This window comes from Gobius niger, assembly GCF_951799975.1.
Source record: "Gobius niger genome assembly, chromosome: 15".
Taxonomy (NCBI): domain Eukaryota; kingdom Metazoa; phylum Chordata; class Actinopteri; order Gobiiformes; family Gobiidae; genus Gobius; species Gobius niger.
In genome coordinates, this window is record NC_136866.1 from 23,948,495 (window position 1) to 23,971,773 (window position 23,279).

Sequence of the window (23,279 nt, forward strand, 5' to 3'; positions counted from 1 at the left end):
TTTAAAGACATCTGTTTGCGTCCGTAAAAGCCGCGCCAGCTGACAGACCAAAGGCACGGCTGGAATCTCGGCGGTAAACTTGGCTCAGGGAAGCGAACGCGGTCAATTTTTATAGCGCTACAAAGTAAACGCTGAAGCCGATCGGATTGTCTCTCCGACCCAAATAAATCACTGTCAGCAGAGTCTAATCAGAAACGCGACTTTTTGGCGTAATTAGCCAAACGACGCGCAGGAAGCTATCGGTCTTCCCGTCTGACTGAATGGATTTAAGATACCACAAATGGAACTAGCACATTACGGTCAATAGGAGATGTTATAAAACAAATTACAGATTACACTTTCTTGTGCAAGCTTTTATTTTAATATTTACTAAAAAAAAATCCCTCCTGTGTGTTGGAGTGGCTGAGTGGACATTTCAAAAGACCATTGTTGGCATATTCAACTTGGATTTTCTCAAGATTCCTGCAGTAAAATTGGTTGAGATTACGTACACTGTTAGCGGACAAGATGAGGAATAATAATCCAGTGAGGGTTTTGTGTCACATCAAAAGGGATTATTGTAAACCCTTTCCAAACATAGCATATATGGCATTTTGTTGTTAGGATTACAGTGACGATTGTGGCCATTTTGCCCTTGTATTTCAAGATTGTTATACAGTAAAATACACTTTCAGCGGAAACCTGTCCAGATCAGTAAGACAGAGTTCACACAGGTGGCAGAAAGTCAAATGTTATGCTTTTTAACGCAATTTTAAAGGTGCACTATGCAACTTTTTATGTAGGAAATAAAGTTGATATTAATACGTATTTGACCTTTCAGTGACCCAGGGGATGCTTGGGTGGTTTGCATAGCGCCGTTACGTAGTTTTTTGCGATTTTACTGCTGGTTGAACCGTATTCATGGTTACGTATGCACGACATTATGAAAACCTACCAGTAAAAAAAAACAGAAATAAAATTGATTCTGATGCATCATAGGAGCCACCAGGATAGAAAGTAAAGACTCTAAGATAATCACCCATACAGCCGCTGGGTCACTGAAAGGGCAAATACACACTAATATGAACTTTTAGTTTCATAAAAGGTTGCATAGTGTACCTTTAATGTCCAAATACTACATTCCTAATACCACAAACACTTAAGATAAGATAAGATAAAAAAAAAGGTGCACTATGCAACTTTTTATGTTAAAAAAGGTGGCTAGCATAGCATCTTTACTTTTCATTCCGGTGGCTCCTATGATGCTTGAGGATCAATTCTATTTCAGGTTTTTTAGGGTTTCTGGTAGTTTTCTGAATGGAATGTACATACAATATATGTAACCATGGATACGGGTCAATCAGCAGTGAAAAGCTTAAAAAACAATTGATCCTGGAGTGTCCTACAGGCCATCGGGATGGTAAGTAAAGGCGTTATGCCGACCCCCCAAGCATCTGCTGGGTCACTGAAAGGTCAAATACATATTAGTTTCAATTTATTTTTTATTTCAATAAGGGAAAAATGCACAAAAGACATTAGTCTGAAAAAAGAAAAGATGTCATGTGACAGGTTAAAGAGACTAGATGCAAGTTGGTCATTTAATAGTCACTACTGCCACCTCAGGTCTTACACTTGACTGCAGTCTCTATGTTAAACTCGTGCATGGCGGCACTTCGGACGTAACAACTTTTTGAGTGACAGTGCAGGATTTTAAAGGCAGTTGTGTTGAACAGTTCTGAGCTCATTCTACACATTAGGACATGGCTGGAACATGTAGGGGGAGGGAAATACTTAGTTTTAACATGTTTAAACTCCGTATAGTCCCTTTAGAGCAAAAAAGCTAATTTCCACCCACAGTCCCTGGACAGGTTAACGTGGTATATTAATATAAACTTTTTTTTTTAACTAAGAAAAAGTTGCATAGTGGACCTTTAAGTTCTGATTTGCAAACACAAGAAAGACTGTGTACAGTGGACCGTTTCAGCCAAAACTGCAGCTGAATGGGTTTTTGGACCATAACTTCACTTCTAAGTATTTCTGATGAACTTATGGAGTAACATTAGAGGAGCTATGTTATTATTTTTAAAGAAATTCAAATTTCACTGCCAGTTTGAATCCAAGTTAATGTTTTTGGATGACATTTAAAGCCTCGATTTTGGCCTTTATTATGGCTTCAATTCATTATTTGACTTTTAACCTATTTGTTGTTTGTAACGGGAGCACCTTGGGGGAGAGAAGAACATTCAAAAGGTATCAAACGGTCCCAAAATTAAAGCTCCTTGCCGAAATGTATGTAACAACACACTAAAAGGGTCTTCCGGTTACAAACACTAACAATTGCTGAGTTATTCTGGCACGCCGCTCGCAGATGGCGTCCGCGCTGTGATAAGAACATATCAGCTGCCTCGGTGTTCCTTTTGAAGTCTCCCCCGTGGGCTGTGGAGCGCAGGGTTCCCAATGAAACAAGCCGAGCCTTAATGAGAACCGTTTCATGTCGACTTTGATGAGAATCCACCTGAACTGAGCGGAAATCACGCGACTAAACACTTTGGTGAGCGTGCTTCGACAACCTGCTGCATCGGCCTAGAAACCCCCCTCGCTCTAGTTGGATGTTTTCATTTCAAAGGAGGGAAATATCTGAGAAAAGAAAAGGCTGTGAGTGTTTTGTAAAGCTACTGCAGTGTCACCAGAGTTACATAATCGAGACCTGACAAACTGCAACGACCTCAGATCCATTTGGCGATTAATTTTCATGAATCCAGGCCGTGTATTATATCAATGGATGATAAACAAAATAAAAAGCATTTGCATTTCAAGGGCGGATGAGGATAAATCGAGTGACAAAAGTGTTGAGTGTCATGAAAAAGTCATGTTTCAGTGTTGCCATAATTGGACAGACAAAATGTACAACAGTGTGAAAATTCTGTTATTTCCAAAGAATAATCATACAATCAAGCAAACTGTTTATTGAACATGAGGATTCTGGTGCTTACAAATTTACTCATGGTGAAAACAGTAACCAAATGTTTAACACAGGGTTTGCTCATGTGCAAAAATGGTAAATAACAGAGTCATATGCCTTTTTTTGGTCACGTAGCATTTTCTCATTTGCATATCCGATTTGCTAGCCTGGCCAGCCAACACTCATGTTTCCTATTCTTTACAGAGACACGTCTGGGATCAGGGGTGATTTCTTTGAATTCCCGATGGCCGTGATTGACGAGAGTATTAACCAATCAGAGAAAAGCCGGGTATGACCTTAACAGGATGTTGCGTATTTTGTATTTTGATGCATCCAGAGCCGGTGTTGGCCTTTCTGGGGCCCTAAGCAAAATCTCACACGGGGCCCTACAGTATGCATCCCATAGCTATTCGATGAAGAGTGAACTCCTTTATGGTCAAAAACAGTTCCACTGTGCAGTAGTGCAGGGCAGAAGAGGAACATAATGACCTCAATTCAGGCCCTGCCCCTCCGTGTGAGAACCACTAACCACTAAGCCACTAAGCCAATGTCGGACTGGGATTTAGGACTACTACTAGTCTATTTGCCAACTTTTTAAAATGTAAATGAAAAAGAATACGCCAATATATTAACTTAAGCAAATGTGTTCTCAAAGAGACTAGATGCAAGTTGGTCATTTTATACTCACTACTGCCATCTCAGGTCAAACGTGTAACTGCACCTTCTATATTAAAGCTTGTGCACTATACAATACTGAGTATATTTCTAATGACAAGAAACAAACAAAAAAGTTGTTTCTAAAAAATTTAATTTTATGAGGGTATAAAGGTTTTTTCTGCACTTTTAGTGTTTACTCAAGACAATTATCTTTTTGAAAACACATCAATCTGAAGTAGGACATTTGCCAGGACTTTTTTGCACATTTCTGATGGTTTTGCAAAAAAATGTTGTGTTTATTTGTGTCAGTGTCGCCCATTACTAGTTTGTTATCCAGATTACACGATGTCTGTCCTGCTCTGCACTGGTCTTCTCATTACAGTCGCAATTCAACTATAGCCATACATGATTTACAGTCACAGCCTTACGTTATTTGCTCATAAGCTCCAGTTCGTAATTCATTCTGAGTGAGCAGCGCAGCGTGTAACTCCATCATCAAATTCATTAAAGCAACATGAAAGATATACAGTAGGACCGGCCTTCGGAGCAGCAGCAGTGAGTTACTGTAACACCATTACGAGCCTCTCTCTGCGCTCACGTACCATTCAGAAAGTGTCCATAAAGGGGCTAAGAATGGATGCAAAATGGCTTTATTCCATTTGCTAAGTGCGCGAGTACAGTGGGGCTTTGTAGGAATGCGCGACAGATCCGTGTGCTCTCGGCGAATCGAGCGGAAGAGAAGCGCCAGGAGTGACAAAAGAAGCAGGTAATTATAGAGACGATCAGACAAAGGAAGTGCCCGCAGCGTTCAGCTTTGCACAAAAGCAACTCCTGCCGCCGCCACCAGTTAGCGCGTACAGTAACACGAAACAGAAGCGCTTTTCAAGTCCAATACGGCGCTTTAGAGACTTCTGCGCACTGTTTTACGCAACATTGTTGATTTTCTCGACTAAAACTAGACTAAAACTTTGGCTGAATCTAGACAAAAACTACTAAATGCCATTTTCGTCCAAAGACTAAGACTAAAACTCAAAATAAACACTGGTTTTACAACTTAAAATTAATGGAATGAGAATATTTTACCCTAATATGAGTAATATTCACTTCCTCACTGTGCCAATGGAATGCATATTTTTGCCTATACATGATTTTCAGACATGTGACTTTTGTTGTTTTGGCGGCCATTTTGAACACCAATATCTCTACTCTAGGATATAAATGAAAGACAAGTGATCGACAATGGCATTTTTATGTACTTGTAATCATTGCTCAAGAAGATAACCGTAAAAACACGGCCCCAGAGACGCACGTTTATGTGAAGAAACCAGTGAGTCAGTGTTTAAGACGTTAGCATGCTACCGGTTAGCATTTAGCTTCAGCAGCTCAGCTCTGAACTTCCAAGAGAAAGTCCTGAACCACACTCCAAACATCTAGCCTTGGATACAACATGTGACAGAGGCCAGAGCTGAGCTGTTACTGTAGTATTTCCTCTGTGTTCATAGATGTGAGCCACACATGTGTTTATCATGTTGAAGCTTGCTTTGACAGTTGATTGATGACAGTTGCTAACTGGTAGCATGCTAACGGCTGGAGCAGCTTAAACACTGACTCAGACTGAGAGTCTTTTGACATGACAAACTGTAAAAAATCACAGAGAAAGGTTTTCCATTTCCTCTTTGATGTGTTAATTTAGAGGAGTGAAGCAGATCTTTAGTAAATCCTGCTGTAGCTCGACAGACAAAGCTGCTACATTTGCTGGTTATATCACATAAACGTGCATCTGTGGCCGTGTTTTAACTGTTTTCTTCTTGAGCAATGATTACGAGTACATACAAATGCCACTGTCAGTCAGTCGTCTTTCATTTTCATCCTGAGAAGAGATATTGTTACATGTTGTAGTACTGCATAATTCTACTTCGGTATTCAAAATGGCTGCCGGAACTATGCCTGATGTCATTGGAAACGCATCTATAAACGTGCAATAACGGGTAGACAAATTGGTTATTTAAAATGTCATCCCTTGCATTCCACTTTGAAATACTATCCCAATGAGTTCTACCCAAGGAAAACAAAAAGTAAATGTCTTTTTTGGCGCCTAAGGCCTTGTTAACTACTTGTATCTTGCCCAAGGACACATCGGCACAATGCAACACTTTCAATGAGGCTTAAACAATCACTGGTTAATGGTTAATGGGCTAACATCTCTGCCAATTAGATCAACTTTCACGACAGAATAAGGAATCAGCGTGCGGACACTCAAGCGCTCCGTGTCTGTCCAGTCTGACAGGGATCACTTTAACGCATTAAGCTGGAATTAACCTCTCACTGATCACTACAGTGTTGACAAAGCCACGCGCCCGCCAGGTGACAGTGACCGATCCTCTGAAACACCCAAGACTGTGCTTCAGTTTGACATTTCAACATTTTAAATATAGGGCCTCATTTCCTAGTTATCCGGAGTGTAGTTGATTTCTGGATATATATTTTTTTGTAATTCATGCAATTCCTATATTTGAAGAGTTAAGTGGTGCTAGGCTAGTGCATGTCTAAGGTATCAGCTAGCCTGCATTAAAAACTTACGCCCTCCACAGTGCACCTGAGGCAAATCACTTATAACGCCAGACTAACCATATAAATGTCTGTGTCGATAGAATAATTTTTGGAATGTAACTGACCTTGCATCACATGAATGATCGCATTTTGAGGGACTATTTTCTCGCAGATCACTCCGTTGCTGCGTAGCTTAAACAACCACGAAGCTGAGGCTGCTCAAATACAAGTTATTTTAAATGCAAAATGGTCCAAATTAGAGTGAGTGATTTGCCTCAGGTGCACTGTGGAGCGGGTCAGACTGTTTTTAATGCAGGCTAGCTGATACCATAGAAATGCACAAGCCTTGCACTAGCCTAGCGCCACGAAACTCTTTAAATATAAGAACTGCATGAATTACACAAAAAAAATATCTCCAGAAATCAGCAACACTCTGGATAACTAGGAAATGAGGCTCTATGTCAAAAATCCTGAAATATCCCTTTAAAGTGCAGACACCTTCACAAACTTCCACCGGTGCTTAAACTTTGCCTATTTCTTCAATTTGAACCACTTCCCATTTTACTGTGGTACTAGTAGTGGGTTGCAGTGGCGGCTGGTAAATTATGGGCGGTGGGGCGCCGCCCCCCCTATCAATTTTGCAAATAAAATAAAAAGTTTTAAGTTTAGCAAAATCATAACTTTCTTATGTACAGGTGTTTTTACACTGGAGGGAGGGGGAGCGGAGGTGAAGGAGCGTGTCATTTTGTCTGCCTGGTTCATCTTCTGCTGTAACCGCTGTAACAGCGTCATAAATGTGTAGTTTTTTGCTCGGGGCGGTGAGGAACAGCGCCCACGCGATCTAACCAATGGCGCTCTAACATGGTATAAAAACGTCACTGTATATCATAATTTCAACCAATCAGAGACGCGCAATAATAATTATCCGATGGGCGCTGAGGCCAAGCGCCCATCGGGGATTTAACAGGTGAAAAACGAGGAAGCGTCTCCTGTAAACAAACACGAGGAGCTCGTTGTTGGAGCAGCTCTGAGCTCACGGACAATCGGAGGAAAAACTTCTTATTTGAGAGACAGAGAAGCTTCATGTTTCCTGAGAGGAGGTGAAAGGATTTAGTCAAACTAATGGACTTGGGACAACTTTCTTCACTCAGAAGTCACGTCTAACCGGACTTTCCTGGAGGTAGCATGACGATGCTAACTAGCTCGTCTGTTTTAGCTGCTCACACTCTGGGACAACACTCGCTGACTTGGACAGACAGTTCTGTCCCAGGACGTGGACATTTGATGGAGAGAAGATTCAGGACCGTGAGGAGGAGCTACGACAGGAGAGGAGAACGTCATTCATTCACTGAGGGAAACAGAGGTGGAGCTCCAGGTGCTACATGAGGAGCTCCAGGTGCTACAGGAGGAGCTCCAGGTGCTACAGGAGGAGCTCCAGGTGCTACAGGAGGAGGAGGACTCTCGTCTAACGTAAGCTGCACATTATTTCTGAGTGGATCATTTGTCTGACAGTTTATACGGATTTAAACCTGTGACTCTGAGGCTCATAATGAAATCACAGCAGGTCTGGATCTAATACTGTACATGAACTCAAAGAGGAAACACCTCCTGTTCTGGTTCTGTTGGTACAAAACACAAATATGTATAGTGACTATCATTACACTTTAGTCAGAAATTATTTATTTTGTTGCAGAATAAAACTAAACGATAAGTTTTGAATATATTCTACATAAAATAATAATATTAAATGCCCCAAAGATAACTTTCTTTTTTAAGTTAAAACAATGTTTATAAGTATCTCTAAAATATAATTGAAGGTAGGTAGATGCAACAGCCCCCCCTGGTTTTCACATCACCAGCCACCACTGGTGGGTTGTATGCCCTCTGCTGGAGAATTGTATTACTACATTTTATAACAGCACGACTTGCGGGGTATTTTCTAGACACAAACATTATTTTAAGCAACACTACAAACAAATCAAGTCTAAACAGGTCCTAAAAAAGCATTTCTAAATTGCCATTACACACTTTTTCCTCAGCCCTACAAGCTAAAACTTTCCACGCTGATCCAATAAGGCAGAAAAAGAAGCACTGAGGAGCAAAGTCAACAAAGTCATAAATTCTGTTTGGGTTGCGTCGGGACTCACAGTGGCATCTGCTGACAGCTCTGTTCGAAATCTCACAACGCCAGGACCCCACCCACACAGCGCCATCAGAGCTGTGCTGCTAACCTGAACCATATGAAGGAGCGCCTTTCTGACCGGGAAACACATCCACCGCCATCCACAATCACACCAACGGAGAAAAGGCGTTCTAGTGTCTTGCCCAAGGACAAAATGTCAGTGGAGGGGATCGAAGTGCCAACCAAGAGAGCCACTCAAGCTGAAAGAGAGGGTCAATGTTCGATTTACTGAGGCAAGAAAATACCACGATTGTATTGCAGATGTGAAAATGTAACCCAAATGCAAAAAAAATCACAGTATGTCTTGTCATAAATGTACTGATACTGTGCTGAAGTACATACAGCATAGTACGTAACATTAATAAATCTGAAGCACAATGAAACACTATTTCAGAAAAGGTACAAAATATACAAATAAATGCACTAATGATTAAGATTGACCCTAAACAATCTATGATTTATTGAGAAGTCGATTACTGTGACTGTGGCCTAACTTGATTTTTACAAAAGCAGTTCCCAAAGTGGAGGTAGCATTTCAGGACAATGAGTTTTTGATCTATAAACTAACGGTAATTAAGCTTAAAGGTACACTGCGTAACATTTTGGACTATACTGTTGGCATCAGTACAAAACATGCACCTAATGACCAGCTCAACACAGAAAATGCTATTAGTGCAGTAGATAAACCAAAGAATGGATTAAGATGAGGACCTAGCCTGTTTAAATCTCAAATTCTACTGACATCTCCATGGAGACGAGCTGGAGACGAACCCTCTCCCGGTAAAGTTGCAGTCATGTCTTAGGAGAGCTGAGCCGCTCACAGCAAAGGCTCATGTTTGTTTGTATTTGTCAATGATGACAATATCTGTCATAAAATAAATGCTTGTATTTTAATTTTTTATTTATTGGGTAAACGGTGTGGCTTTAAGTTGACAAGCTTTACAAACTGTTTACTATTAGAATTAATTCACTCCATAGTCGAGTTGCCCTGGGAAGACTGATGGAAGCGAATCAGCCAGTTGATTCATTGATTCACCATCAGCCCCCGCGACCACCACCATTCACTCACTCACTGCATTGTGTGTCTTGCCCACGGACACAGACACAGTCTGCACTTTCCGATCATAAGACTTTTCCATCTGAGCCACTCTCTGCACACAGCAGTCTAACCTTTTCACACAATTCTTTAAAGAGCGGATATTACCCTATGTGCAGGTATGTGTGAACCTCAAACACATCTTTATCACAATGCTACACTTTGTTGGTTAGAAAATGCAACATTGATCTAAAAACAGCTGACACAAAATATCCAGTTGTTGCACAATTTCTTACTTCAACCTCCCCTTTGCTGTGCATCTGCTTCAATGAAGGTAGAAGGGAGGGGGAGTGCTAAAAATAGCCACTGGGAAGCTTCAAAGATTACTCAAAGATGCGTAAAGGGGTCAAAACACAGCTCCAGGCAAGGTTTTGATGAGAGAACAACATTGTGACATGGTAATAAGCACTTTGCATAATACTTCCCTTCAATGAGCAAAGATTTGACTCAATATTTGAAGGGAAATGTCAAGTCCTGGGCCTTTAATGTAAAATTATTAAGAGGTATTTGTTTACTATGGAGGTCAAAACACCCAAGCTAGTGCTGTGGCTAAAGAGCACCAGGTTTCTAGCGGTATCTTTGCATATCACTAATACTGTCCAGAAATAGCAGGGCTGGCGGGGCTATAGGGGGCAGCTGCAGCTCTGGGTTGGGGCTGGGCAGAGGCAGAGCCCGACGGCCTGAGGGCTCCACTGGGTGTTCAAGCTTCACTGGACCCCCCTCATGACCACAGGCTATAAGGCATGGCTAACACACAGTTGCTCAGTCCAGAGGAGAGCATGGATATCAGCAAGGAAGCGGTTCACTATTAAATATAACATGCCAGCACCAAGAGAGCAAAATGCAAAGCTCTTTTGGGTGTCAATAAAGGCGTGAAGGCAAGGTGAATATATATTACTATTGATGTGAAACTTTTCTTGCAGATTATTTACATAAATATGCAGGAACATTTCAGTTTCTTCATTAAAAAGCCAAATCTAAATTCATGATTTTATCTCAAAGATTTGCTCAGAGGGGATTTGGAGTATCTTATTTAGATTGAATAGGCCATTATTAGTGGGAAAACAATCTGGTTCCGGAGCCTTTAATCGGCATGACATCAGCTTGTAAAATATCCATATATCAGCCGATATATCGATGCATCTGTCGACCTCTACTCGTAATGTTCCTCTTCTGCACTCGCCCCCTATAGCCCCGCCAGCCCTGCTATTTCTGGACAGCATGTATGAGTGATATGCAAAGATACCGCTAGAAACCTGGTGCTCATTAGCTACAGCACTGGCCTTGAGTGTTTTGACCTCTATAGTAAACAAATGCCAGCTCATACTCGGATAAACGTCACACATGAAATATCCCTTTAAAGTCCAGACACCTCCACAAACTTCCATCGGTGCTTAAACTTTGCCTATTTCTTCAATTTGAACCACTTCCTTTTTTACTGTGGTACTAGGAGTGGCTTGTACGCCCTCTGCTGGTGCATTGTATTACTACATTTGATCACATCATGACTTGAGGTATTTTCTAGACACAAACATTATTTTAAGCGACATTACAAACAAATCAAGGTTAAAAGAGTCCTAAAAATCAAGCATTTACAGGACAATGCATGTGGTTCTTGTTTTACTTTAGCAGTGACTGAGTCTTGAAGCACTATAAAGAAAAATGTACAAATAAATGCACTAATGATTAACATTTATTATTTATTATTTGGGGTTCAAATCTAAACTACGAATTACTGTATATACTATAGAATTCCTCCAGAAAACTGTGCAAAAAAAAAGTGAAACACTGAAAATGATGTCTTAAAGGTGCTAGATGCAAGTTGGCCATTTTATACTCACTACTGCCACCTCAGGTCATATGTGTAACTGCACCTTGTATATTAAGCTTGTGCATGACAGCAATTCGGACACGAAGTAACAACTTTGAGTGACAGTGCAGGATTTTTACATTTTTAAACTCTTCCGCTTTATTCGGGACCGGGTCGCGGGGGCAGCAGTCTCAGCAGAGATGCCCAAACTTACCGATCCACGCACACCTCCTCCAGCTGTTCTGGGGGGACCCCGAGGCGACACCAGGCAAGCTCAGAGACATAGTCCCACCAGCGTGTCCTGGGCCTTCCACGAGGCCTTGTCTCACCAGGACATGCCTGGAACACCTCCCGCGGGAGGCGGCCAGGAGGCATCCGAAACATGCCCTAGCCACCTCAGCTGGCTCCTTTCGACGTGAAGGAGCAGCGACTCTTCTCCGAGCTCCTCCCGGGAAACTGAGCTCCTCACCCGATCTCGAAGGGTGCGCCCAGCCACCCTGCGAAGGAAACTCATTTCGGCCGCTTGTATTTGCGATCTTGTCCTTTCTGTATAGTCCCTTTAAAGTTAAGACTATGCATTTAAATCTATGGATAAGCATTGTATCAGTACAATAAAACCTTATTGTGAAGATTTAAAATATATAAAAAATGGTTCAGGGACAGAATTAAAAGGAGGTTACTTCGTTGTTTCAGCTCAAATAAATGTCTTTTCTTTTGGCCAAATAAAAAAATAAAATTAAAAAAAACTGCACAATTTTCCCCTTTTTTTCAACTTTTTGCTGTTGTTATTTTTGCCCATTTTTATTTAATTTTTCATATTCTTCCTCCCAATGTTTGCCCATTTTTATTACTATATTTTCCCTCAATTTTTCCACCATTTCCACCCAATTTATTCCCTATTTTTGCCAATTTTTTTAAACACATGTCTTCCCAAATTATCCCACCTTTTCACACATTTCTTGACATTGGAGATGAACCCGCTAAAATCTGCAGATCTACCACACATTCTTGTCCTGTTTTCTGGTTCTAGACGACAAATATTTCAGTGTAGGTATCAGAAAAAGGATCGTTCAGGTATCGGTATCGAAAAACCAAGTATCGTTAAAGTACTGGTATCTAAAACATACCCAGCCCTTGGTTACATACACCTGGCTCGCAAACCTAAAATTGAGGAAGTGTAGTTAGGCATGCACGGCGCACACCTCCTCCGCTCACTCTCCGCTCACTCTCCTCGTGTCTCCCCAGATTGCTTCATCTCGCTTCCCCGTGCCGTCCCTTCCATCTCGGTGTCACCCGCTCCCGCACATAAAGGCGCCTCATTTTGTAACTGACATGCCAAGTCATGCAGAAACCACAGGGGAAGACTTTTTTTCACCCTTTTTTTTTTTCTTTACAAATCCCACGACACGAAAGGCAAAACGCAATAATGGGTGGGGAGGGTGGACAAAAAGCTGACATTTGAACACAACGGAACGGGATGAAAAGGATTCGGCGGCGTATCAGGAAATCTATTCCCTGTCGGTTTAATGGACGTTTTTACTCTTCATCTTTTACCAGTGCATTTCATCCCTTCATGCAGCGGCAAATTTTAATTGCATTATCTGCCTGGGGGGTCGTAATTGGCCAGTCTTCATTTAAAAAAAGCCCAAATCAAGCACCTGCACTCGTTTTTTTGTTCAAGATGAGGTTTATTTTTTTAAAAGTCCATCTTCATGAATCAAATCAATTCAATTACTTTGCAATATCACCGACACCAAACCCTTTCATTTTGCATTTTGACCTCGCTCTCACCTCTAGTCTAGTCTGTATCTTTGCTCGGCTTCTCCACTCTTTTTTTTCTGCCTTTACACAGCGTAAAGCTCATTCTTTTCCTAACTCATGTTCCTGTGCATGGGGTTTCAGACTGGAAAGGCCCAGATTAGGGAGGGGCCCTCAAAAGCTCTGTTCATCAAACCAAACCACCAAAATGGCTGTATTTGTGCTACACCCCGGTTTATGTGGCTTATTTTGGTCACCATAGTCTGCTGTTTGTGCAGAACGTGCCCACACTACAATCATGATGGAAGTTCTACGCTTTTTGTATGCAATGAATCCTCTGCGTAAATTCAACCTGGAAGACTAGTTTCAGCGTCACCGACTTCCAGCTAATGATGATCACGTCTGCGAGGATCACACCCCTGGGCTAGACACTTCACCCACCTTGCCTCCAATTTCTGTGTACATTGGTGTATGAATGAGAGGGTGACTGGTTCCTTGCTGTAAAGCGCTTTGGGCCTGATGAAGGTAGAAAAGCGATTATTTTCCCCATATCAAACCTCAGCTCAAACAAAAACTAATGCTTTCATCAAGTCTCATTTAGCGCACAAAAGTCTTCCATTGTCTCGTCCTAACTCCCAACTAGGTACTGCTTGTGCCAAAGAAATGGCAGTAAACCTGTCAATGATTAAGTCCCATGGCGATTATTGAGAGTCCATTTACCATTAAGCCTATGATCCTGGCGCAGAGCCACACCTTAGTCGCAGCCAATCATCGCTCTCTGTCCCACGTTTAAGCCTCCAGCGTTCATGGCTCGTCCGCTTCCCAACTGTGCTGCGACTCACCTCCACCCCTTCACTTCATCCTTTACCAGTCTCCCATACCACCACCAGCGTCCAGGCTCCATGGATAAGACATCCCTAACGCTAACCCATCCACACAAACTTCAATCCATATATCGATGTGTACTGCCGGGGTCTGATCGACAAAAATATATTAAAAAATCTTTTGCTGCTTTTGTTTCTGTTTGAGTCTATCCAGGTTAAATTGTTTTTTTTCTTTTATTTCAAGACCATTGAAAGTGAGAATTGTAGATTCTCACTGAAGGCATTGATTTGTGAATGAACACATCCATCCATCCATTTTCTTCCACTTTATCTTCCACGTTTCCAGGTCGTGGGGGTAGATGTTGCCCAAATCAAATTGCACCAGCCCCTTATGGCTCCTCCTGCAGGTGGTGAGTCCACGGGAGGACGCCCTCATGGCTAAAACTGGGCCTGTTGGTCTCTCATAAGGGGCTTCTGAACCGCTCTTTGTCTGACCCGTCACCCAGGACCTGTTTGCCATGGGAGACCCTACCAGGGACACGAAGCCCCCGACAACAGAGCCCCCAGAATCATTCGGGTGCTCAAACCCCTCCACCACGTTAAGGTGGCGGTTCCAGGAGGGTGAATGAACACATATGGAACAAAAAAGTTGAAACAGATTCTTCAAAGTAGCCGCCTTTAGTTTTGATTACTACTTTGCTTGTTTGTGTTTTTCACTTCACAGACTGTTGGAAACCATAACCACCTTATTATATGAAGCTCATTGAGAAAATGCCAAGAGTAAAGGCTTGAGTTGTTTTACCCTTTTTTGTATCCTACATAACTCCATGTGTTCATTCATAGTTTAATGTCTTCAATGAGAATCACACACTGTAAATAAAAGCTAATTCATAAAAAGTGTCTCCAAACGTTTGTATATATTTGGTATAATTTCACGAAATTAAATCCTCTTTCCCCCTCACACACATGTGCAGTGCGCTCAGGAGGCACTGCAGAAAGAGCTTGTATGGACTTTGTATGTAATATATTCCTTCTTTAGGCGCCATCTTGATTCTGAAATAGAAATCGATTGAATTTCTTCCCCATTTTGCATCGTAAAACCCCCGTAGGTAAAACACTTCTCCCCTTTGCCCACCCCCCAATCAAATCACAATAACAGAATTGATGTAAAAGGCATGTTTTCCATCTATTATAGCAATAAGATTCAGACGCATATTTCAAACCTGCTTAGAAAACAAAACAGGCCCAACCAAAGCATAACAAGTCATTTTAAAACACTCCGGCTGCGTTTTTGTTCTATTCCAGGATAAATATCGAACGAAATGTCCCTGGGAAATGCTCGCCACCCACTGAATACCCAATTCTGAGTCCCTCCAACCCACGAGTCGAGAAGCGTGGAAGAACTATAAGCTAAAGTGTCCAAAAAAAGTCCTAAAACTAAGAAAAAATGAGCAGCTCATTCTCCGAAATCTTGGTCAAACGCTTCCCTCTCCCTTGGACTGTTACGTAACGGCGAATCTGAGCGAGCAGCCTCCTCTCGGGCAGCAGGAGCCGAGTCTAGAGCGGAGCAGACCGAAATAGTCCATCATGTGTTCATTATCTCCCCTCTCTTTAAGAGTACTCGCCCTGTATCCACAATGTCACGCCGGAGAAGACCTCTGTGAGTGGGAGGCGAGAGGGGAAAGGGGGACAAGCCAGAGAGACAGAGAGAGGTTGCAGGAGAGCGATAACTTCAAAGGTTATTATTATTATTAGTGCGGCTCAGGCCACGCTCCGATCCCTCCAGCTTTGATCATTATGTAAAGCTGCGGCTGACACTGAATACTTAATGAGGACAGAAACACACTTTTGACCAACTTTCATTTTAAAGACACGGCTCCTTTGTTCTGCAGAAGAGCCGGAAGACGAGGCGCAATCACGATCTGAACATTCGCAAATGTAATAAATAGACAATGAAGCTGTAGGCAAAGAACTGAATAAAGTCCACGATATATTCTAGATGTGGTTAAACAAGCTGTGAAGGACGTACAGGAGGAGAAGAATCATGAAAGATCAACTTTAAGAGCTCTGAGAGTGTTATCTACCTGAGGATTCCTGCTTTTGCCGTGATTGATGGACATAGACAAGACTTCAGCTTCAACTGAAAATGATTCCACAAGTCTTTGTCATTGTTCTCCTCCAAACTCCAAACCAGGGGCTGTCACTGCCACAAAGCAGACAACAGACGTGAAGAGTGAAAAAGAAGATTGCGATGAGATTGCGATTTCAGTGAATCTATCTGCAGGTGTATTTTGCTTCATTCACACAGGTTTGAATTCATCCGTCACCCATCAATTTACAAGCATGCCGTTAGCAAAAATGGTAGCTTGTGTTTTCAATTGTGTATTCCATTGTTATCACATTGTTTATGAAAGCAAAATTTGACGTGATCACTTTTAAAACTGCTCGGTTAATGTATAAAGGCAAAAATAAGCAATAAGAAGCGTGGATAGATTTAAATTGCCCCGATGCTTGGACAACCAGGAAGTGTTTGTGTGTGTCCATTCGTGGCCCTAAAATATGGAATAAAATTATGTGTAGACCTCAAACGATTTCCAAATATCAGACAGTTTAAGCATCGATGTAAAGAAAGGATATTCTGTGTATTTGAAGAAATATATGGCTTTTCAGACATCTGCTGTTGTGATGTAAACCAGATGTTGATTGGTAGGTATAGCATTCACATTTTGTATCCCTTAGAGCAAAGTTCTCCACCTAACAAATGCAAATAAAGGATCAGGATACTAAGATACAAGTACATACAAGGGGTGGGATTAAATAAGTGTTGACTTCTCCTTTTTGGACAGTCTGAATTGTAAATGAATTGAGATGCACATTTGTTATTAAGCTCACAAAAGCCTCACTTGTCGCAGGTTGCATACATTTTAGTAAATAGCTAAAAAAAACTTGTTTACCTTAATAAATCCTTTCCATAGTCCCTCTGGGGGGAATATAAATGTTAATGGTGTCTCTGTCCATTAAACCACACTTGCAACTTTCCTGCACTGGGTCGGAGCCACCAATACACACTAATAGATTCGCGAAGAAGAAGCTAACAGGCTAACGGGCAAAGCTAACTGCGGGCTAGCGCCACTTAAACAGTATTTACAGCCAGGTTTGAGTGAAAAAAATGATCTCCATTGTGTAATTGGATGTACAACATCCCTCTCTCCCTTTGTCTTTTCTGTCAGCGTAGTATTTACTGTCAAGGACATTTAATGAGTAAAAAACTGCAACATGCTATGACACCTAGCATGCTCTTTTCTACCTTCCTTAGGCCCAAAGCGCTATACAGCAACCTTCCGATCATGAGCTCTACCATCTACACCACTAAATATGAATTCATTCATTTAAGACAGATAATTACCTCTACTTCCTGCAGAGGGCGCTCCAAGCAAACATACACAGTCAATAAAGGCATCCAAAAGCTGGTAGCGACAATAGAAGCAAGATAATGTCCACTTTCCTGTACCTTGACACAAAACATTATCAGCATTAAATCGCAATCATAATATTTGAGTTCAGATTAGTTAAGGAGATGTGCACTGGAGCTGATAGCGACCCAGGGCTTTTCATTGATTGAAATTGTTTTGAAGTCGAGGTTAAGTACATTGTAATCCTTCTTACGGTCAGCAGCAGCTCTGACCTCTTGCCCCCCTTCTAACACTTAGGGGGTAGAATCCATTAATGCTACACATTAGTAGGAGTGCTGGTTTAGCCCTTGCTTAGACCTATATGTTGTCCTATACCCCCCACCTCGTTTGCAGCAATGGAAACAAGTGTAACCCACACTAACTCAAACACTAACATTAAGTCACTATACAAGTCCAATCAATCGAACCAATTGGATTTCCTTGACTTTGTGCCAATGTTTCCTGAGAAGCTACATGTTTTGTGGTGAAAGGTCGGTATAAGGTCATGAAAATCCAGCTGGTTTGATTTATATTCCTTATATTCAACATTCCTCATTACGTTACATTATTTTATGAGTAAATGCCTGCAAAGACAGAAGACGCCACTGGAATTGACCAACCAAAGGCCAACAAGTCACCCCTGGCCTCTGACGCCCTCATTTCTGTTTGCCTCCCAGGCATTTGACACACACTCGCTCTTATTTACAAGCCACTGCAAAATGCCACAGGTACATGGTAATGGAGTTAATAAATTTATAGGCCTATAAAAGTGTAACACTCTACTACCAGTGCTGGAAGAGGCAGAAGTTATAATCAGCGCTTACGTTTACTGACTAGAGAGAGTTTGCTTTGTTAATACATTATATATATTCTTTTTTTCATTTCTTTAATTAGAAAAATGCACATTTGGTAACAACACACATTGTAGTAAAAGTCAAGAAGCGTCCTTATCATAGTGTGTGTTTCCATAATTCATTACACGATGATATCAGTCATTGCAAATATGCTTTCATTGCGGTTTTACAACACAGTGAAGTGGAAATGTTATTACTACATTACAGTAACAAAATTAATGTGGCTCTGCACGCCTCTTACGGTTGCAAAGGCTTTTACAATTCTAGATGTTCAAGGGACTCTTTTCCTGTTACCCAGAGGTAGGCAAGTTTGCTTGGTGGAGGGCAAAAGACCAAGGGCTGGACCCTCCAATTCTAGGCTCAAGTAAAGCATGACTTGTTTTTTTACAAATGCCAGTGTTGAACATCATATATTGCTGAAATGGGTGTTCTGCTAAGACATTTTAAAGGGACTGACAGTATTTTTCACATTTTAGAGCACTTTAACAGGCATTTGATCATCTTGAGGGCCAGGATGGAGGGCCTACCTCTGCTATAGCCTATACAAGGCGGTTCTCAAACCTTTACACCCCATAGAATATATAATCTTCCAAGTACCACCAGGCCAAGATCAAGATCAAATCAGGACTAAACCAGGTTTTAAAAATGTTTAAAGTTGTAAACAAGACACTGCTTGTGTATAAATCTTTGACATGTTAAGAGTCATGTGAATCATCCCTTGCTCTGAGGTGGTTCCCAGAGTCAGGACTAAAACTGTTGAGGCTGCATTTCAGTTTTATGCGCCTATTGTCTGGAAGAGTTTTTATAAATACATGAGACAAGACAAGAGAAGGGCTGTCACAATAATTACTCCATCAACTTCCAACAAATGACAGATAAACAATATATTTTGGGATCAATATTCATCAGCTGTTCATATATTAGGTTTTCCCCGTACTATTGTCTTTCTAGAGCTTTATATTCAGGGTGTATACAGGAAGCAATTACATTTGAATGCTTTTTTTGCACAATATTGTATCTTTTTAAGCCACAAACACATCATCTATGTATTCACAATCTCTAAAGACTTGTGAACTCTAGATCAAGCAGACGAAAGCATTGAAATGTTGACATTTTGAAGTAATTGGGCAGGTTGGGCCAGCGATTTGGGCCTGATAAAGGTAGAAAAGCACTATATAAGCTGAGTCCTTTTATCATTTACCAATCTTGAGGGGGGGAAAAAAATGTAAAATGGACAAATAATGTGCAGAAGATTTCAGCGGAACATGCAGCTGAGTATGTTTTGGACCACACATTTAGCATTTTCAATAAATTCATGGCATAAAAGTTCAAGCAATGTTGCTATTTTGATAAAGAAAAAAAAACCTTATCTGTCATTTTCATGCTTTAGAGTTGACCACATCATTTATCACAATATTTCCTTGCATCAATATATCAAGCTTCGATTTTGCTATCATGGCAGGCCTAGTTAAGGGCATTATTAGCTAGTAGTAGCCTACTAGTAGCAGTAGCCTATTTTTATTGATTTTAAATTGTTCTCTCTTGACATGAAATGTGCCATACAAATAAAATTGCCTTAAATTTGAGCATAAATTAAGTTATCCCTATGGAAAAATGAGGTGATTACCCTGAGAAGCCCCCACCAGCCGTACGCACACCACAGTTTGAGCAGCACTACTGGCCTATATCCTTACTATCCTCTTTACTTAGGTTGAAAACAAAACACAGTGCCTCTGATATCCCATTGTAGAATGAAAACGGGAGTAAATGCGTCTCAAAATCAGCCTCAATAAAGCGGGTTTGTAACAGCAGCACAGCACAGACCCACATAGTAGCCTTGAGGATGCTAGCATGTAGGATGAGGATGCACGCTCGCTAGCCCATTCAAACTCCTCTCATCCACTCCTACAGGATTAACCAAGGCTAGGAGAGGTGCACCATGGGGATTTTTTTTTTCTTTCTCTCTCCAATTGTCTAGCAACCATCGACAACACAAACGCCTCGTCTTTGCGTCCGGCGACACCGTTTAAACGTGCATCAGCCCCGCTTGGCACGCTTATACGCGCCGAGGTGCGCTCCTGCTCCTGCTCCTCCTGCCCACCCGGTTCAACACCAAGGACAGCGGTCGACACACGCACTCATGACAACACACGCGCTCCAAAACGACCGTGTTATTTATCGGGGAAAGGAAACGAGCGCGCGCGCACACACACACACATACGGAATGACAGTGCTGATTCACTACGATGTCTCAATCTTGCAAAATAAGGGCGCAGACACATCAGTGGAGGAGGGAGGGAGGGAGGGGGGGGAAGCATCGCAACTGTGTGTTATAGTCTCCTCCAAATCGCCTGGAAGGGAAGAAGAAGAAAAAATTGCATCTGACATCGTTTCCCCGGCCAAAAGTAACCCAGTCACGTAGCCGAGAAACCGAACCCAAAAACGCAGCGCTCTTACCTCCTTGTCCGCGCTGTCGAGACGCTCACATGTCCGGGCTGGTTTCCCCCCTCGTTCGTTTCGGCGCGCTACTACGCTGTGTGTTGACGCTCTAAAAAAGAAAATAAAAGAGAAAGAGTGGGGGGGGGGGGCACCGTTATGTGTCTGCCAGCGCCATGTTATTATGACTGAGAGTGGAGGACGGACGGTGCCGTGGTGTGCGCGCTTACATCCGGGCTGTTCGCGGGAGAGGAGCGAATGAGCGCAGTCTGTGGCGGCGGAGAGGGCGGAGAGCGCAGCCAATGCGCGGCACCTGCACCCGGGCCGGGGGGGAAGAGCTGTCACACACACACCGGTGTCAGGAGCGAGGAGGACGCGGGTTACTTTAGATCCTTCCGGTGATGTTTACAACGGGAATGGGTGGTCATCGTTTCTTGCAGGGTCTGAAACATTTTTTTTTTCCCAATACAAATGGGGCATGTTAAAGCTGATTGTGAGGATAATGGGGGAAAAGGTTATACTGTGGGTAAACCATTAGGAGCTGTCAGTGTGTTAAGTGGTTTAAGCATTTATCCTTGGGAAAGACGCCCCCTCTGATTACCCATGTACACCCTGCGTGTTCATCAGACTCTACAATGGTTAAGAGAGTCTTCAGAAAAAAAATCAACTGCCATATAACTACAAGAGCAAATTAATAATGACTTTGTAAAGTGCAATACATAACATTACCGACATAACACCATTTAACTGTAAGGGCTGTGTTTTTGCTGGACAACAATGATCTGGACCGGCTTACCTGTGGCCATGGTTATAAGTGGCACATCCCATGGCCACCTCACAGCCTCTTCAGTCCTGAAATCAAGGAGATGAACTCTCCCCTTCCCTCCTTTTCTTGTACCCACTGTGTATTTTGATATTGCTCTGTATATAGTGTTCACTGTTGTTTTTCTTGCACCAATCATACCGGTTTCAAAAGTTTGAATGGTCTGCATTGGCTCTACATGTGGTACCAAACCTGGGGGGGGGCGTTTCATGATCAGAAGGTCAGGGGTTCGAATCCCAGACACACAGTTGTTCCATACTGTGATATGTTCTCACCTGAGCTTAGACGAGATGATACGTACCTGACTGGTCTTTGTGCGTGCCTGTGGAAGAGCGAGGTCGCTTCCAACTTCACCCCCGTTTGGAGCTATAGGAATACACTGGGAGAGGCCTAACAACATCTTTGGTCGTTTTGCGCGACTGAGAGCACGCACAAAGACCAAACAGGTACGTATGAACTCGTCTAAGCTCAGGCAAGAACATATGTCAGTATGGAAAAATGGTGGCCTGTTCCTTAAGTTTTGGAAGGGGGTTTGGGTGTGGCCTCACTATAGGGCTGGGACGATACACTACTGTTGTGATACAACACATATCCCGATACAGAGGGGCCACTACAATACGTATTGTGATACATTATGTCATTGAAACAAACTGCAATACTTTACCTGAAATGACTTCAATAGAAAAGCACAAGTTGGGTTTTTATTAATTAGTTATATTAAAGGCCCTATACCTGATTTTCTTCTTCTTCTTCTTCTTCTTCTTCTTAAATACAGCATATGAATTAACATACTAATTCTTCACAGGGACGAGTTGATAGGCTGATTTCACAACTTGCAGGGTCACGTTTCAGTTTCAGTTTCACAGAAATGCTAGAAAACTGGCCAAGTTCAAGAAATTGATACAATTAAAACATTTTGAAAAGCATATCCACTTTTGTTGAAACTAATCAGCACGAAAACATCAATTATGTCCTGTCAATAACATAAAACCTATTGATTAAAAGTTGTTGAAATACACATAACTTTAAATGCTATCTTTTTACAGTAATTTCTCTTCATGACGCCGAGACTGTGCGATCCAATAAAGTTGTCAGTTCTGTGTCTTTGAAGGGTTTGTCTGCTCCTCTTTGCTGCAGTCGTACAGTGTGTGGAGCTACTATCGCCCTGAGCCCTACGGGACAAACATAGTGTTATTGTGACGGGTCGTGGCAGCTCTGACAGGAACAGCCCTCTCTGATCTCCCCCTGCTCCGTCTGCCTCTTTCTGGGGAACCGTTTGGAGCAAAATGTTCACGAAAAGACTCCAAAGTGGATCTCCAAGGGCAAAGTTGTGACGGTAACATCCTCATTTTTCAACCTGGACAGAGGGAAACGCCGACATATGAGCGATGTGCAGTGAATAGTTTATTTATAGAGCGATTGTAATGGAAGGATAGTGGAGGGAATAGGGAAGGGAAGGGATAGGGAAGACAGATTGGAGTAGGGATTTTTAAATATTGTTGATGGAGGACGTTTCACTTTCTGTCATTTGAGGCTTCTGAAAAATTCCTGGATGACTGAGAGCCGACACAAACAAGGCAAGAGAGAGTGCATTAATATAGTTTGAGATGTGATTAGTTGGGAGACAAAGTTGGTCAATAGGAATCATATGGAAAGTAGCATATAGAGAATAGGTGAATATATTTTTATAATTTTACAGCTACATAAAAAGTAACATCTAGTAATGACAGTCGGCTAAATACTGGTTTAAACTAGTGCATTTGTCCAGATAAATGTATTTTTCGTATCAAAATGAACCTTTTTCATTGTACCTTTTTGCAGACAAGCTTTGGGGCCCCCACGTAGTGCCTCTGAGGCCCGCCAGGGGGCCCCAGACCCCACTTTGGGAACCACTGC

At 42.0% G+C, this 23,279-nt stretch overlaps 1 protein-coding gene across 2 annotated transcripts in view; it reads right to left on the reverse strand.

The window, feature by feature from the left end:
* The window catches only part of pak5 (p21 protein (Cdc42/Rac)-activated kinase 5), a 144,785-nt gene extending 123,985 nt beyond the window's left edge, over positions 1–20,800 (reverse strand). Inside the window, exon 1 of one of the 2 annotated variants that reach the window (XM_079572706.1) lies at positions 20,582–20,800. The gene's annotated coding sequence lies outside the window, so the exon portion shown is untranslated. The remainder of the gene's footprint in view (positions 1–20,581) is intronic. The other variant, XM_079572707.1, reaches the window with a different exon arrangement.
* Positions 20,801–23,279: the final 2,479 nt, after the last annotated feature.